The 18,896-nt window shown below is 36.2% G+C and overlaps 1 long non-coding RNA gene across 2 annotated transcripts in view; it reads right to left on the reverse strand.

The window, feature by feature from the left end:
• The window catches only part of LOC131277167 (uncharacterized), a 147,391-nt gene that overhangs the window by 52,092 nt on the left and 76,403 nt on the right, over positions 1-18,896 (reverse strand). Inside the window, exon 1 of one of the 2 annotated variants that reach the window (XR_009184330.1) lies at positions 13,689-13,838. The exons of the other annotated variant lie outside the window; for it this stretch is intronic. This is a non-coding gene — a long non-coding RNA (uncharacterized lncRNA). Of the gene's footprint in view, positions 1-13,688; positions 13,839-18,896 lie in introns of those variants that run through there. 2 annotated transcript variants of the gene reach the window in all.

Here is an 18,896-nt window from a genome sequence, read left to right on the forward strand (position 1 = left end):
GCTTCTCCTCTCCTCTCTTTCCTCTCCCCCACACTCTATCATCAATTTGTAGATTTCTTTCCTTTCCTGAAGTGCCAGTTCATATGTCAACTATTCAGCGTAATCCCACCCAATCCCCATGCAAAACTAAGGACAGCCTTATGTGGATTCTCAGAGCACTTTGAATAGAATTTTATCCAAATTTGCTCCTTCCTTTGTATAACCATTATCTGCCTATACATTCTTCCCACTAGATGTTAAGATGTTTATGCTCCTTCCAACTTTTCTCAGCTCCAACAAAGTATGTTGTACATATCTTGTAGACAAGTGTTCAGAAAATGTTCCATGATCGCATGATGACATTGGGAATTAAAACACTAGTTTGGAATGTTCTTAAATTTAACCTTTTCCTGTGGGTGTGAACCCATTGTAAGTAGAATCTTTTGATGAGGCGAGTTCAGTTAAGGTGTGGCCCACGTCAATCAGGATGGGTCTTAATCCTACTACTGGAGACCTCTATGGGCAGAATGAAATTCAGACAGAGAGGAAGCCAAGAGAAGCAAGAAGTTGAACACCAACAGAGCACAGAGGAGAAGGGGGAGACCTTGCCATGTGACAAACTAAGGGGCGAAGATCTCTAGCAGCCAGCCCTGGGATGCCACAGCCCTGATGATGCCTTGATTTTTTTTCCCAGTTTCAAACAGTGAGGGAATAAATCCCAATTGTTTTAACCCAGGAGGACACACACACACACACACACACACACACACACACACACTAGTGTAGAGTAGGTGTGGGCAAACTACTGTTGATGTAAATAACATTTAATTGGACCACAGTCACTTACCAAAGAAAATTGCCAACCCATGGTTTAGAGCAATCTCATCTAGTTCAATCACGGTGATAAACAATATATATGTGGGGGTACAATGTGCCAACTTAATCTACGTACTTTTAGTATAATCAATGGTAACTTAATAATTCACTGTGATTGTCAGTTTTATGGGTCAACTTGGCTAGGCGATAGGCCCCTGTTATTCAATCAAATGCTAATCTAGGTGATGGCTATGAAGGTATTTTGTAGTTGCAATTCAAGTCCATAATCAGTTGACTTTAAGAGATTATCTTAGATAGTCTGGGTGGTCCTGGTTCAATCAGTTGAAAAGGTTAAAGGAGAAATTCAGCTTGTGCACAGTACCTTCAGCCAGTGCCCAAGAGTTCCAGTTTGCCCTTCCTGATGGCCGACCCTATGGATTTTGAGGTTGCTCAATTAGACCCCACAATCATTTAAACCAATTCACTGCAAAAATCCCTTAATTACATCCCCTATGGTTCTGTTTCTCTGGTTGATCCCTGACTGGTACATGTATCTGTGTGACCCGAGGAGTTACAGCTCACTCAATTAAAGGAGTTCATTTTCCATCACAGGAAGGATCTATTCAATCATATTAAAGCCTTTTTATAAGAGCCTCAAGAAATGGTATTATTAAACTAATTTTGCCTTAACCTAAAAGAAGTAGGAAAGCATTAAGATATTTTTTTACTAAGTCATCTATTTCAATCAGTTATGTAATTCTCATTTCTTTTATTTGATTATTGTAAAAAATAAGTTATTAATCCCTCAAGTTTTACTTTTTAAAATCCCATATATTTCCCCTAACTCTGTGACATTCAAAAGATATACTATCTTTCCTCAGTGGCAAAGATTACTTCCTAATTTATTAGCACTGCCCCAATGTTCAGTTGGGGAAAACAAGTCAAACCAAACCAAATGAGGAAAAAAAAAACAAAAGAAAACTCACTTTTGGTCTGTGTAATCTTTTATCTGGATATATCAGTACTGCATTTCCTTTTAAGTGAAAGGAAAGACTGTTCCTTTCACTTTGCTTATCAAATAATCTTGCTTTATCATTGAGGTTCAAGACCTGAAATATTGTTCTTTCAGGATTCTGCTTTGCAAATAAGTTCCCTACATCCTCTGACCTGCTACAGAATTCAATATTCACAGTCTTCATAGCACACTGTTCCCTCCTGCCAAGAGCTGAAATATAACATTGTGGGGATATTAGGTCATGTTATTAGACCAAAGATCTATTTGATAAGTGAAGTGACTGAAATTCTAAACAAAAAATTTTAGTATTTATTTTTAATGGGCAGAATACATATGAATCTATGGTTACCTTTTAAAAGAAATATAGCCAGTGTATTTAAACTTAATAGCACAATTCTTAATCAGTGACCAGACATCAGATTTCCTGGGCTCTCAGCTTGGTTTATAAACTTGTTACTTGTATGATAGGGCCAGTTACTTAACATCCCTGTGTCTCAGTCTCCTCAGTCTCCCCACGTGCAAAGAAGAAGAATGCTATTTTTAAAAAATTTCTCTCTGTACTATTATTTTCAGAATCAAAGGAGACAATTAAGGTGAAGTTGTTGCTGTAACAACTTTAATGCTAAAGGTCATATTATTTTGAAGGACAATGTCACAGCATCTTTTGATAATATGATGAAAACTAAGGGTATTTCCCCAAGACAAGAGTGCAAATTACCATACACGTGAAATTTTCCTCTTGAGCACAGTGGGTTCAGGTGAAGCCACTTTTGGCTGGTCCAAGGAACCTCATATTTAGAACCCCTATTTTAAAGTGGTATGTGACTTTTTAATACAATGTCTTATAGGAGAATTAAGTTTACTGAAAATCATGCAGAAAATAGAGTTCCCATTTACCACCTTATTATTAAACCTTGCATTAGTGTGGTATCTTTGCTACAATTAGAATATGATTATAACTGTACTATTAGTTAACTACAGTTCATAGTTATCATTAGGGTTAATTGTTTGCATTGTACAGTCCTGCTTTTACATTTTTATTCTTGCAACATAAATACAACCTAAAATTTCCTCTTTTAATTGCATTCAAATATATAATTCAGTGCTGTTAATTACAATAAAAAAGTTGTGCTACCATCACACATTATAAAAAATTTTCCATCACCCCAAACAGAAATTCTGTACCAATTAAGCACTGACTCCCCATTCCCTACCCCTGCTCCTAATAAACTGTATTCTAGTTACTGACTCTATGAATTTGCTTATTCTCTTTGAATCTGAATATTATTCAGCTGTAAAAAAAGAAATGAAGTTCTGATACATTTTACAACATGAATGAATCTTGAAGAGATCATATTGAGTGAAATAAGCCAGACACAAAAGGACAAATACTGTGTTATGTTAATTTAGTATGGTATTATTTTATATAGATGCATAATCTTATAAACAATCTGAAATAAATGAAACACATGTTTCATGTTTATGCTTTTCACCATTATTTTTAAGTATGTTTTTGACGGATGTGTTTTCCAAGTCATTCTATTGCAAATCGATTTCTTTCCTACCAGTTTAGCCTCTGGGCAGGACACTGCCCACTGCAGTGCAATAGGGAAGAAGAGAATAAATGACTATTCTAAGACAAAGGTGCTACATGGAAGTTCTTCTTTAAGATTTAGATACTAAAGGAGAAGAACAGAAACACACATCACATACACATAGATTCATAGTAGCTTTTAACAGGTTTTTGCTTTAAGGGGCAAAGATCATTCTTACTTAGAAGTAGTTAACCTCATTTCAAGCAGAGCTCCTATTTTAGTGGGAATGCACATCATTAAGACGAGAACACATTTACCCTAAACTATCTTGGTTATGTTGAACTTTTATTAAGAGACAATTGGGAAACCTGTCAAAACATGGGCAAAGTAGATTAAATCACTCTTAAGAAAGAACAATAATGAGACACAAAGAATCTTCTTCTGGCCATACTGTCTACACTCATATTTCTTTTTCAGCAGGGCCACCCAAAATTATTCATATGAGTAAAATACTCTCCCTTGTGACATTCAGCTCATATACTTGTGTCTTGCACAACCAAAACTGAGCGGATTTGCATTTAGACATTTAATCTATCAGTGTACACAAACACGTGCGCGCACACAAACACTCATCTAGAATATTTAGTGGAAAGGCATTAAAAAGGAGAAAAATGTGATCAAAGATATCCAATCTGTTTTAGGATTTTGTTATGATTAAGATTTTTCTCTTGCTAAGTTTTGCACTTCTGATAACAGTGGTGGTCTTTTCAAGATCATTTCTTCTGACCAGGATTAGCAAATCACTCCTATACTTCATCCCACATATATTTGTGGGAACTTAAAACAGAAAATCTTTCTTTCTCTAACACTATAAAATTTGGACAACAGACAAAAAATTTTTTAATGATTTTTCCCTGTCTTTTCTCATTCTTATCACCTAGACTATAAAAACAAAACAGAAAGAAAAAGTAGTAGAAAAAAAAACATTCACTTTTAAATTAATAAAATTCAGAACGATTGTTCAGTTTTATTTTCTGACAACTGACCTCAGAAGCAGCCTGCATTCTATTATTCTATAATAAAATCTGAATATTTTGATATAGTGGTAGATTTATGCTACCAAGAAATAGATATACCACTTTAGCAGATGCTTGTAAATTTAAGGGAAAAGCAACTGATATTATGATATTGAAATACTAATGTAAATTCTTAGGTTATATTACTAAATGAAACATTTATCTCCCTTACCTATCAATTTGGAGACTTTTGAGCCAAGTATATGTCTATTCTCAAGCAAAGAAGTTCCTAAATATATAGAGAGTGTCATTCGTGGGGATATAATTTCTGATTCTTCCTTTCTAAGAAAAACAAATGCTGGGTATAATGTTGAGAAATGAAATTTGTATTTGTCTGATTGCCTAACACCCTTCTTAAATTCTTCAGTTCTTAGGGACTGCAAATTCTATGGGTGATAAAAAGAAAAATGACTTTCAAATCACTTCTGAGTGGTGCTTGGAAATTTTTCTGAATATGTAGTATGGCAGCAGCAGGCACAGTTCACGATCCCAATGGGACCAGTTGAAGGCTTTCACAAAATGTTTAAGCATCATGTTTAAAATGTACTATTGTTGTATTGAAAAGGAGTGGCAACTCTATACTTCAACATGAAGTAGACATTACACAATTTCAGCAAGTACTAAGCAAGTTTAGAGAAAATGCAATTCATGCAACATCAAAAGATGAAGTCATTTAAAAATTCCTTCAAAAATACATTATGAATAATAGAAGTAGTAATAAAAGATAACTTTCCCAAAGTTTAGTTTTAGAAAAGCCTTATTATGATGCAAATTATCCTCATTTTTGTTTCTTGAAATAAACACACTTAATTATCATTTACCCAGTTTCCTCAAATCATAGCTAAAATTTCCATAGCTCTTCCCTGTAGATCATGTCTTTATTAATTTTCTGTAACTATCACATAAAGAGAGGTATAACTTTTTCTTAGCTCTTACATTTCTTAAACAATTTAACAATAGCAAGATTATTAATGCAATCTATAAATATAAAGGTCATGTGTAATAGAGAGTTGACTGATACAGTTTCATCCAATTCAGGGAAAATGAATTTTCTTTTTTACTTGACTGTCTGCACTGTCTAATAACTAATTCTCTGTTATGATACCTCTGTGGATGTTGCCTTTATATATGAAATAAAAATTCTCTCTAAATGGTTTGAAAATAATGCAAAGATATAAACACAATGACTTCACACTCTGGAAGTACACTATTTCTCCCCCCGCATTTAATAAGTAAGGGATCCACAGAATGGGTAAGGAATCAACCACCTACAAAGGTTTAAGTAGCTCTTGGCTCTTATACCACTGAAGATCTCATTTACCAGTTCCTGATGCTGAAATTTTACTATTAAATTGGGAACTACTGATTCTTCTTCCTGGTTTAAGTACTCATAGTCATTAATGTTATATAGAATGTATAGAAAGGTTTGCAATATGGGTATTTTGTTATAGAGGATTTCCTTAGAGGTAGAACAGAGAATGCGTTCTAGTTCGGAGATTAGAGGAAAGAGGGGGAAATATCAAAGAAGAAAATGAGTCATTGAAAGACATAATTCACCAGGTTCACAAAGTTGTCTGCAGATTAGTTCTGGTGTTAAAAAAATTTGACTATGAGTGTTCTAGGTTAAAGGGAATGAAGCTAAGACGGTGGAAGACAATTTGTCAAAAAAACAAAAAAATAAAGGTTGAACAGATATTGGATGTAGCTATCACCAAATAGAAATAATAAAGAGAAAGAATTAGGGCATCGGTAGAGAAGCAGCATTTTTGATGGTCCATATCTGGTCACACATGACCTTTTTATAGGAATTAATTGCAGGGGCCAAAGATTCACATATATTCAATTGTGATAATATATAGTTAATTTGCTAATTCATTTGGACACACATGTTTTAAAAATGAAGGTTACCCTCGATTTAGCTTCTTCTCAGCAAAATCCACAAATAGACTATGCAATTTTCTATAGCTACAATTGAATTAAATGAGTAAAAGAGTAAATGCTAAAATGAGTTCAGAGCAAAAACACTGACCTTGACTCCTATTTTCTTTAAAATATGCTTATTTATCTAAAAGTAAAGTATGGATGAGATATAAGATTTATTCTACTAGAGAAACAGGTTTTTTCTAGTTTGCTTGCCCTGTTTGTCTTTAATTTACGAAATGCTTTACATTAAATATTTTTTTTCTTGAATGGAGTTAAGCATTTTAATAAAGACATCATTACCTCTGAATATGCCCCAACTCCCGCAGAGACTGAAAATGTCAAATGTAAAATAAATTCTATGGCTATGAAGCAAGTAGGGTAATTGAAGTACATTTATTTTGGTCCTGCCTTCACAAGTAAAAGTTATTTCAGTTAACAGATGGGGTAAAGTCTGGAGGTCTTAAACCTAATACTACTCTAATAAACTCAACATAAGGTTCTTATTTCTCTAACATAAAGCAACTTAATTCAAATAAGGATACACTGTAAATACTACTTAGCACTCATTATGAAGTGTTAAATCAATCTTCACAGCATGTGGTTCAAGACCTACAAGTTTAGTCTACTTCAAGTAGCATAAATGGGGTGTATAAATATGTGCTCCCTCAGAACCTAAAGTGTATTTCATTTGTTAAAACCAGCAATTTTTAAGTACCTTCTAACTGGCATCCTGTAAACAGAATGATTGAGATTGATTATAATTCTATGCCCTTGCAAAAGAAGCTATTTGGATGTGTCTCTATATCAGGACTGAAAGGCCTGATTAAATTAATGTCCATTATTTGCAGGGGCAATAATAAGCATTGTGAAATATATTTATGCTTGCATTTTACTTTATCCTTACTCCTTAGAAGTGTTAACCTATTAAAGTATTGTACATTTTCATTCCAGTTTACAAAATATAAATTTATTTTTAATTTCCACACTGATTAATCAATGGTTGAATTAAACATTTTACAGAACAATAGTACTTTTTAAAAAGTTCATAAAAATGTTATTTAGTAACTTGACAATTCCATTTGCCTAGTAAATATGTATTATACACACATATACCTTTAATGGAAAGAATCACTTAGATATTCCAACAACTGTAAAGTAATGGAAACAACCATATGGCATATCTTTCCTTCTACCACTGTCCATTAAATTTCAAATTAATTAATACATATCAGTTTCAGCATGACTGCTCTCTCAAAGTTATAAAGAGCATATTTCAGTTCTCCTTTGATTTTATCATTGAAATTATATGTATTTTAACAAGCGGTTTGAAAAGAAAACTAAGGATAGAGTAGTTGTAATGGTTAGGCTAATGTGTCAACTCCTCCAGGTAATTGTGCCCAGTTGTTCCACCAAGCAAGCCCTGGGCTAACTGTAATACAAGGACATCTATGGACTTTAGTCACCAATGACTTTACTGCATAGATAACTGATTACATCTACATCAGTCAAGAAGACTGCCATCAGCAATGAGCGATGGCTTATCTAATCAGTTGAATGCCTTAAAAGCCGAAGTGATTTCAGCATTCAGGGAGAATTTCCCAGCTCATCTTTGGACAGCCAACATCTCCCAGAAACTCATCAAGGATCTTCATTGGACTTTCATCCAAGCCCTGGCTTGCAGCCTGCCTGTGAAACCTCAAGTTGTGTATCCCCATGGTCACATGAGAGACTCATAAAATCACATACTATTGACAGATACCTCCTTTTGATTCTGTTTCCCTAGAGAACCCTCCCTAATACAGTATAATAGGAAAAAAATGGGAGTCATATTTCTCTTATTTCTGGACTAAAGCTAGAAGATATTTACAACCTGGACATTCCTTGCGGATGATAGAGTTTATATTATCATGACAACTTGTGCTAATAATTGACTGCTGCTATGGACCTATTTTTATTGTGTTGACATATATACAACATAAAATTTTTCATTTTAACCACTGTCATGTGTACAATTTAGTGGCCTTAACTACATTGACAATATTATGCTGCCAGAACCACCATTCATTAACAAAACTTTTTCAGCACCCCATATAGAAACCTGCAATGCAGTATCTATGTATTTGCTTATTCTACACATTTCATACAAATCAAACAATATTTGTCCTTTTGCATTGGTCTTATTTCACTCAACATAATGTCTTTAAGTTCCATCCATGTTGCAGCATATATCAAAACATCACTCCTTTTTATGGGTGAATAATATTTCATTTTATGTATATATCACTTTTGTTTATCCACTCCTCTGTTGAACAGTGGGATCGCTTCACCCTTTTGACTATTGTGAATAATGTCACTATGAAGATTGGTATACAAATAACTTGTTGAGTCCCTGTTTTCAGTTTTTTGGGGGGTATACATTAAAAGTAGAATTACCAGGTAATATGGTAATTCTGTGTTTAACTTTCTGAGGACCCACCACCCACCACACTGTTTTCCATGGTGGCTGCACCATTTTACATTACTGCCAGCAGTACACAAGGATTCCTATTTCTCTGCATCCTCTCCAACATTTTTCATTTTTAAAAAATAACAGCCATGCTAGTGTATTTCATATGCATTTCCCTGATGGCTAATGGTGTTGAGCATCCTTTCCTGTGCTGTGCTTACTGGCCATTTGAATATCTTCTTTGGAAAGATGTCTGCTCAATTTCTTAGCCCATTTTTTAATTGTCTTTTTGTTGTTGAGTTGTTGGAGTTACTTCTATATTCTGGATATTAAATCCCTATTAGATATACAATTTCCAAATATTTTCTACCAGTCTGCAGCCCTATTTTTGACTGATTGTCCTATTCTTATGAGGAGTGTCATTAGGTGTTGAACTCCTAATGTCACAACTCCTCACATGAACAATAAGTATGAACCCAGCCATGTTTCCAAAACCCATGAGAGAATCTCCTTCTTTATGCTTTCCCTGTCCTCACCTACCATGGTCTTGAGAGCAAAGCTATTTTCTTACTGTTTTGTCTCCTTCACGGCTGTTACATCAGAGGTGGTGGTTCATTTCATATTAGTTAATTCCTACTATTCCCACCCAAATCATGACCGGGTTCTGCATGAAAACTTTGAAAAAGAGGTTGCCTCCTGGTTTGTCTTAATTCACCTCAATTAGGTTAGAACATCAGAAACAGAACCTTAAGAAACTCCAACAATAGCTAATACCATTAGATTTCACTTGAAATTATATCATTTTAAAGCATACTTGAGCTTATGAGTTTGTGTAATCCAACACCATTATTTTCCATATAGGGAAAATGAGGCTCTGGGAGTCTAAATGCATTGTCAGGCCTGTGCACATTCCAGCATTCCCATTACATTTCATGAATGTTAGGCCATATTGATAATGTTATTAGTCACTATTAGTTGGGTATTCTCTTACATGTGGCCAAAATCATGCTAATTGATACAACCATGATTTCCTATGATGTACGTAAGGCTTTCCAGAGTTGTGCTGAATATGGGCTCAACTATCCTGTGAGGACTTAACCAAAATACTTAAATATTAAAAGATAATTTTAGTTTTATTCCCAGTTTATCATTAAGACCATGTAGATTTATACATTATGTTATTTGATAAAATTTAAGTTACTGATTTTCTATTTATTTTATAGCCAATATGTGATGCCCTGGTATGCTTTCCAATATAAAGCATTTTTGTCAACAGTGTTACCTTCATTTGCATGAATATTCTTAAGTTTAATAATGTATTTAATAATGTATCTATTTAATAATGTATCTATTTCATATAGTGCCACTATGAAATCAGAGAGGGCAATATGAAAGCTAAGATTTCAGTTATTAGTGATATTAATGACACCACAAAAATTTGGAAAACAAAAATTTGGAGTAGAACTAGATAACTCACTGAAGGGGATTTTTAGAGGCTTAAATTACCTGGGTCCTATAGGGTTTTTTATAAAATAATTCTTACAAATGTAGCAAAAATCCAATGATTATAGTTGTATTCTATTTATAATTTGTGCAGAATTGTAATTATCACTCATATTGATAATTACCTTTGAAGAAACAACTGCATTATATTAAGGAATATCAAGAAGAATCTGTTGTATTTCATTTTATTTTTGGATCTCAGGGGCAAAGAGCTCAGTTAACACTGTGTTTTAGTTTATCAGGCTCTGCAAGGCGCTATTCTCATTTTACTCTTAAACTATTTTATATTTGCCCATTTCTTTCAGTATCCACTGTCATATCACTCTCCCCTCCTCAGATCACCACCATAGATACTCATTATAATGTGTTATATCCTAACATGCGTATCCTTAAAAATTATATTATTATTTCATGTGCTTTAATAATCACATATGATATTGTGCTATAGTTCTTGCTGTTTCTTATACTTTTTTTGACTCAACCAATTTTTATCATTTGTTCTTGGGCTCTATTTATAGCTAATCAATTACTTCTTAATTCTGTATACTAGTCATAGATTTATATTTCTTTAGTAAAATATAAAGACTAATTAGATTTTTCAAAACAACTCACTCAATCAAATATTAGTTTTCCAGGATGTCTACTGTTTTCTCACATACTGCAAAAGACATGTTGTCTAATAGAACAGTATTTTGGTCTTTGTAAGTCATTCAGAAATAAAAGCCAACAAATTCATATATTGGAAAAGGGGTCTGTATGGTAACTCTTCAGCGTTCCTTTTCAATCACATGACTCTCTAATGATCACATGACTGGGCGTTTGAAAGAGTGGATTTAATCCCCAAACTACCCCCACATGCGCACTGATCTTTGATTAGTCACTTTACTGCCCCTGGACTTTTTTTTGGTCACTAATAAAATTTTAATTGGGTTATATACTTTCAAATATGCTTTCAGGTCCTAAAATTCTAAGCTACTCTGAACTGTTTAGAAGAGTTTTTTTAAAGAATGGCAATTATGTCTAACGGTGTTTTAAACATACATGATACTAGAACTGCATTGTTCTCCCAATGTGGTATTTATGGCATTCTTCCTCATAGAAAAATGCAAAAGTCCTCTTGGATTTGAGGAATAATCAAAATTTAACGATGAACTTAATTGGATTAACCTTGACAGTGGTAAACAGTAACACGTATGGTATTAATCTTATAAGAACAACATCCGGTAACAATTCATAACTATTTGAAATGATTCTTTTTTAGAACAATGCAGGTAATCTGCTTTATCTGAAAGCACACTTCGGAAAGAGGTAAATTTGAGTCCAAATTTCAATGTTGTCACATAAAAGTTATTTGACTTTTGCCAGTTTCTGAAATAAGTATCCTTTCTCATGTGAAATAAGGAGAACAAAATTGCTTTATATAAGTAAAAGAAAATATTAGGTAGTTAAGTGTTGCTAAGGAGCATACCATGAGTCAGTGGAAGGCAGGGACTGTGACCTATATTTTTTTTCATCCTTTTTTTTTTAAGCCATTCAATTTTATTGATTGTAGTTGTTTGACATAGTTATGAATTCCAAAAATAGATACTGGATAATGTTTGTAAACTGGTCTTAACCTGGGCATGATTAAGTTACGATTAGGGCTTTGATTGGGCCACATCATTAGGGCATTGAGTTCCCACCCTTTGGTGGGTGGGGGACACACAGATAAAAGGCATGGTAAAAGACAGTTGAAGTTTTTTGATGCTAGAAGATTCTGATGTTAGAGTTTTGATTTGGAGCCTCAGGAAGTAAGCACTCAGGGGAAAGAGAAGAAAGTCCCAGGAAGAGATGACCTGAGCCAGGAAAAGATCACAGAGGAATAGAGACAGCTCCTCAGACACAGAAGAAACCCCAGGGAGAGAGAGAGAGCCATTTGCTTGAGAGTCTACAGCTCACCTTGTGGAGGGAGGCAAAGCCTAGAGAGCCTCATAGCCTACAGCTGACCTTGTGAAGAAAACAGAGGACCTGAGCCCAGAGAGAAGAAAAACCTGGGAAGAGAGGAACCCAGGAAGCCTGAACCCTGGCAGATGTTGCCCTCCATCTTGCTCCAGCATGTGGAAATAGACTTTGGTGAGGGAAGTAGCCTATGCTTTTATGGCCTGGTATCTGTAAGCTCCTACCCCAAAGAAATACCCTTTATAAAAGCCAGCAGATTTCTGGTATTTTGCATCAGCACACCTTTGGCTGACTAATACATTGATACATATTAATAAAGCACACAAAATATATCCAAAGAATACAATCAATGGTACTTGGTATAATCACATAGTGTGTGTTCATCACTTCAATAATTACTAAAGCATTTTCATTATATCAATAATAATAAACAAAAAGAATAAACCAACAAACAAGAAAATTCCTCACGTCTCAATCTGTTCCCCCTGCTGTACATAGCTGCTATTTCTGCTTATTCTTGCACAATTATTTATTTGTTTAGCAGTTTTATTGAGATACATTCACATACCATATGATCTATCCAAAGTGTTTAATCAATGGCTTTTTTTTTTAGCTGTAAAAGTGTTCTTTATTGTAAAATAAATAGAAAAATAGATTGAAAGAAATTACAAATTTTAAAAGAGAATGCGAGGCCAGATTACATTTAAATAATCATTATTTTAAAAATAGCATAGAATATTTCTAAATATAAGGAATATTTCAAATATATTAGAAGTTATAACGTAATTCTATTTTTATATTATAGGTCTAACTATTAGACACAATAATCTTTAAGAATGAAATAAATTATTGGTTTAGTTATTTAATTTCACTTTAGGTCATAATTCTTTCTAGATAATCAAATTCCTATTTGGGAATACCTCACATCTTATTGGACTGAATTACAGCAAACAAAAATTTGCCAACTCATAATTTTATGAGGCAGAAAACCTCAAACTCTTGCTCAACAGTAGGCATGTTAAATCATTATCGATCCAGATAGATTATTTTAATTAAAGAGTAAGAATAAAAAAAGATTAAAGAAAACTGAAGTTTCCGAAAACATCTCTTCTCCAGTCCTCCTCAATTAAAAGAAAGTGTTCATTTTGTATGGAAAAAATTACAAAATACTGATCACAGGAACAATTTGCTACTTGCACTGAGTAATTATTGTTTGTATATTATAATGTTGGTTTTTTTTTTACATTTATCTGGTCTATTCCAGCTCTTTCTTTGGTTACTATTTGCATGGAATACCTTTTTTCAACCTTTCACTTTTACCCTGGTTGTGAGGATGATCTCCTGTAGACAAATATAGATGGCTCATAACTTTTTATCCATTCTATCAGTCTATGTCTTTTGATTGGAGAGTTCAATCCATTCACATTCAGTGTTATTACTATAAAGGCATTACTTACTTCATCCATTTTGTCCTTCAGCTCTCAGTTGTCATATTATCCCATTGTCTGTCTTCTTATCCTTTACTCTTCCTAAATCTTCTCAAAATCTCTCACCCGTGTTTTATCCTTTCAGACTGCAGCACCCCTGTGGCAGTTTGCGATTATTTATGAATTCTAAAAAGAAAGAGTATGTTTGTAAACTCGTCTGTTCTTCTGGGCATGATACCCTTGACTGTATTAGATTCAGCTGAGATGCCTTTGATTAAATTATGTTAAGATTAGAGCTTTGATTGGACCATGTCATTAGGGCAACTCAGTTTGAGTACCGGCCCCCTTTGTGGGTTATATATAGATGGACACTCACTCAAGGAGACACACAGAAGTAGATACACAGGAAGACACACAGTGGAAGAGAAATGGCTCCATAGACACAGCAGAGAGATAAGTCATTCACCTGATAGCTTACAGCTCTGAGAAAGCCCTGGGAAGAAAGACGAGCCCTCTAGCCTACAGCTGAGATAAGAAGGAGCTGGGACCATGGAGCCTTAGGAGGAAAGAGAAAGGCTGAACCCTCACAGACATTGCCCACCATCTTGCTTCAGCATGTGGCAACAAATTTTGGTGAGGAAGTACCTCTTATGGTACCTTGAGTTGGACTCTTTAGAGCCTTGTAACCATAAGCTTCTACCCCTAAATAAATACCCTTTATAAAAACCAACAGACTTCTAGTACTTTCTAATAGCACCCCTTTTGGCTGACTAAAACAATGCCCTTTAGTATCTCTTGCAAAACTGGTCTCTTGGTAATATATCCTATCAGTTTTTATTTGTCTGTGAAGACATTGAACTCACCCTCATTCTTGAAGGACAGCTTTGCCAGATAGAGAATTCTTGGCGGGCAGTTTTTTTCTTTCAGTACCTTGACTACATCATACCACTTTCTTCTCACCTCCATGGTTTCTTAGAAGAGATCAGCACTTAATCTTTTCGAGTCTCCATTGTATGTAATGCTTTGTTTTCTCTTGCTGCTTCCAGGATCCTCTCTTTATCTCTAATATTTGTTGTTCTAAATAGGTGTCTTGGAGTAGGTCTACTCAGATTTATTCTGTTTGGGGTATGTTGTCCTTCTTGGATATTGACATTTATGTCCTTCATAAGGGTTGGGACGTTTTCGGTCATTATTTCCTCAAATATTCTTTTTGCCCCTTTTCTACTCTCTTCTCCTTCTGGAACCAATAATGCAAATGTTTGTGCATTTTGTGTTGTCATTCAGTTCTCTGAGACCTTGTTACATTTTTTCCATTCTGTTTTCTTTCTGTTCTCCTGCCTTTTCCAGTTCATATGTTCAGTCTTTTAAGCTACTACCTCTGTCTTTGAGCAATTAATCTGCTCTTATGTGGTTCTAATGTTTTTGTTTGCTTGTTTTTTGGTTTTTTTTTTTTAGGTACTGGGGCCGGGCTTTGAACCTGGGACCTTGTACGTGGGAAGCTAGTGCTCAACCACTAAGCCACATTGGCTCCCCTGAGTTGGTTTTTTCATGTGTTTGTTTGTTTTTGTTTTTAGGAGGCACTTGGGCCAAACCTGGGTCCTTCCATGTTGGAAGCAGGCACTGAATCACTTGAGCCACATCTGCTCCCTTTAGTGTATTTTTTTTAATGTCAATGTTTTTTGTTTTTTGTTTTTTTAATTTTACATTTCTCTCCCCTTCCCCCCAACCCCGGTTGTCTGTTCTCTGTGTCTATTTGCTGTATCTTCTTTGTCTGCTTCTGTTATCAGCGGCACGGGAATCTGTGTTTCTTTTTGCTGCGTCATCTTGTTGTGTCAGCTCTCCATGTGTGTGGCACCATTCTTAGGCAGGCTGCACTTTCTGTCATGCTGGGGACTCTCCTTACGGGGCACACTCCTTGTGCCTGGGGCTCCCCTATGCGGGGGACACCCCTGCATGGCACGGCACTCCTTGCGCGCATCAGCATGGCACATGGGCCAGCTCCACGCGGGTCAAGGAGACCCGGGGTTTGAACCGTGGAACTCCCATGTGGTAGACAGACGCCCTAACCACTGGGCCAAGACCACCACCCCTCTAGTGTATTTTTAATCTCAGCCATTATGTCTTTCATTCCCATAAGGTCTGTTACTTTTCTTTGTAGTCTTTCAAATAGTTCTTTATGCTCACCCAGTGTCATCTTAATATCCTTTATCTCTACTCATATTTTCTTTAAATTTTTTAATTGATTTAGGAGAGTTGTTGATTATCACTGATTGTCTTAAATCCTGTACCTCTTCAGGATATTTGGTTTATTCCTTTGGCATGTGCATCTCTTACTGTTTCCTACTATGGCCTGTAATTTTTTGCTGATGTCTAGGCATCTGAATATGTTGGTGAATTTACTCCAATGGCCAATTTCTCTCTCTTGCCTATTATATATTTTGTCACAGCTCTTCTTTGACATTTGATTCAACTTATTCTAATTCTTTAAAATTTCTCAGCTTAAGTTACCAAAATCAGGTCGGGGACTCACTATTGGGAAACAGATTTCGCCCCAGGAGTTAGGGTACAGAAAGAGCCAGTAGCAGTTTCTGCCCATGCAATTTCCAGATCAGCCAGAAAATGGCGCTTTTCAGGGCACCTTTACACAGAGGTGTATCTCCATTTTCCTGTGTTTTGATCTGGTGAGAACTGAGATTCAAAGCGGGCTCTGTTGGCCCAATTCACTGAAGAAAAGCCCCTGAACTCCCCCTAACTTTTCCTTTGTACTTGTTCACAGGGAGGAAGATATCTATTTGCCTCTCAGTGGGTTGCACTAAGTCAGGGGTTTTATCCCAGCTTAATATCTTGGGGGTGGGAGGGGGGAGACCTTCCCAGCTGTGGGAGTTTGGTAACTCATGTTTATAGTTTTGGGTTCTTTGTCTCTCTGTCCCTCATGCTTCTGGCAGATGTATAGCACTGTCCTAGTCTGCTGACCCTCAAGGCAGGATCTTGGACAGCTTTTGTCTCCTTCTCCATTGTTTTTTTGAGTTGAGCCCTGCCTGACTAATCTGATGCCATCTTCCCACACTCTCACCTCCATTTCTGATAGACTCCTTTTAAAAGGTACACAAGAAGTATATTCTTGATACATTTGATTGTCTGAAAAGTATCTTTATTTTCCCTATACCTGCTTGAATTGATACCTATATTAAAATTTGAAGGCTTTGCTCCAATATCTTTTTGTTCCTGCATTACTCTTGAGATGCCTGTAGCCATTTTTTTTCCTTCCCTTCCCTCTCCCCAACCCTGCTTTTTTTGCTGTCTGTGTCCATTTGCTGTGTGATCTTCTGTATCTATTTCTCCTTTTGTCTTCTCTTCTCGTCTTTCTCCTCTAGGATTCACCAGGATTTGATCCTGGGGACCTCTTATGTGTGGAGAGAGGTTCCCTGTAAATTGTGCCACTTCAGTTCCTGGTCTCTGCTGTGTTTCACCTTGACTCTCCCTTTCATCTCTTTTGTTGTGTCATTATCTTGCTGTGTGACTCACTGGCACAGGCACTGGCTCACCGCATGGGCACTTGGCTCACCATGTGGGCACCAGCTCACCACATGGGCACTCACGTGGGCAGTTGGCTCACTATACAGGCACTTGGTTTGCCACATGGGCACTGTTTCACCACATGGGCACTCAATTTGCCATGCGGGCACTTGGCTCACCACATGGGCACTTGCTCCCCTTGCAGGCATGCTTTCTCTTCTTTTTCACCTGGAGGCCCCAGGGATCGAACCCGGGTCCTCCGATATGGTAGGCAGAGGCCTTATCACTTGAGCCACCTCTGCTTCCCTGCCTGAAGCCATTTTGATTACAGATACTTGTATGTGAGATCTGTTTTTCCTCTTGGGAATCTTTTTTTTTTTAAATTTATTTATTTATTTATTTATTGACTTTGTAATAATATTACATTAAAAATATATATATATATATGAGGTCCCATTCAACCCCACCACCCCCACCCCACCTCTCCCCCCGCCCCCAGCAACACTCATTCCCATCATAATGACACATCCATTGCATTTGGTAAGTACATCTTTGGGAACCTCTGCACCTCATGGTCAATGGTCCACATCATGGCCCATACTCTCTCCCTCTTGGGAATCTTGTAAGGAATTCTTTTTGTCTCCAGTGTTCTCAAATTTCATAATATCATTTGAAATGGGTCTATTTTCATCTATTGTGCTGTGTACTCAGTGGATTCTTTGAATCTGGCAATTCATATATTTCTTTTCAGAGAAACTTTCTTGAAATATTTACTTATTTCCTTGCATACGTTTTCCCTGTTTTTTTCTCTCTAGGGTGCTTATTAGTCAGTTATTAGGCTTCCTGGAACAGTCTGTTAATTTTCCTCTTTTCTGTCTTAGTCTTTTGCTCCACTCAGAGATTTGTCCTCCTGTCTTCCAACTCTTCCCCAGAGATTTTCAGTTTTGCTGTTATGTTGCATCAGGCAGAGTCTTTGGAGGGGAGAAAAACACATCCACATCTTTCAAAAGAATTTAATAGAATGAATGGCTAACTCACTATAAAGTTTTTAACTAGGTAACTGAAGGTATAAAAAAAACTCACAAAGTTACGAACTGCAGTAAGTGGCTAACACTGCTTGGACTGAAAGGTCAAAAATAAGAGGTTAAAACCTCTAAAAGTTAGAAATGCACAGTAGGAGCCTCCTGGAGCTAATATTCAGATTTTCTGAGGAGAAAAGCTCTGCTCAACTCGTGCTGGGGTCTCTGATTTCAGAGGACAGAGCTCTATTAGCCTGTGACCCTGACCTCTGAGAAGGGGCTCTCCTGAACTTCTACTGATGTCTCTGGTAAGGGATGGCATGATGCAGCTAGTAACGCAAATGTTAGAAAAACTGCCAATTGGCTTGGCTGCTGCTCATAAAAGGAAGTATGGCTGCTGGGGTGGAGAAATATTGCTGGGAAGCAAATGGAATAACTAAGTCCTTTGTCCTTGGTCCAGCCTTCCATCTCCATCTCACACTCTTTGGTGACAAATTAAGAGGGAGCAGCTAGCAGAGCAGCATATGGAAGGATGGGTTTGGAGCTGAAAGACAATAACTGAAACAAAATGTTCTGATTATTTTCTGAGCATGTCTTTTTTATATAGAGTTTTCTGGTCTTACACCATATGTGCAATATTTTCTCTCATCTCTCTGTAGATATTGAAGTTTTCTTCTCCCAGAACAGTGGCTGTTCCTCCAAC

This window comes from Dasypus novemcinctus, chromosome X (assembly GCF_030445035.2).
Source record: "Dasypus novemcinctus isolate mDasNov1 chromosome X, mDasNov1.1.hap2, whole genome shotgun sequence".
NCBI classification, from domain to species: Eukaryota; Metazoa; Chordata; class Mammalia; order Cingulata; family Dasypodidae; genus Dasypus; species Dasypus novemcinctus.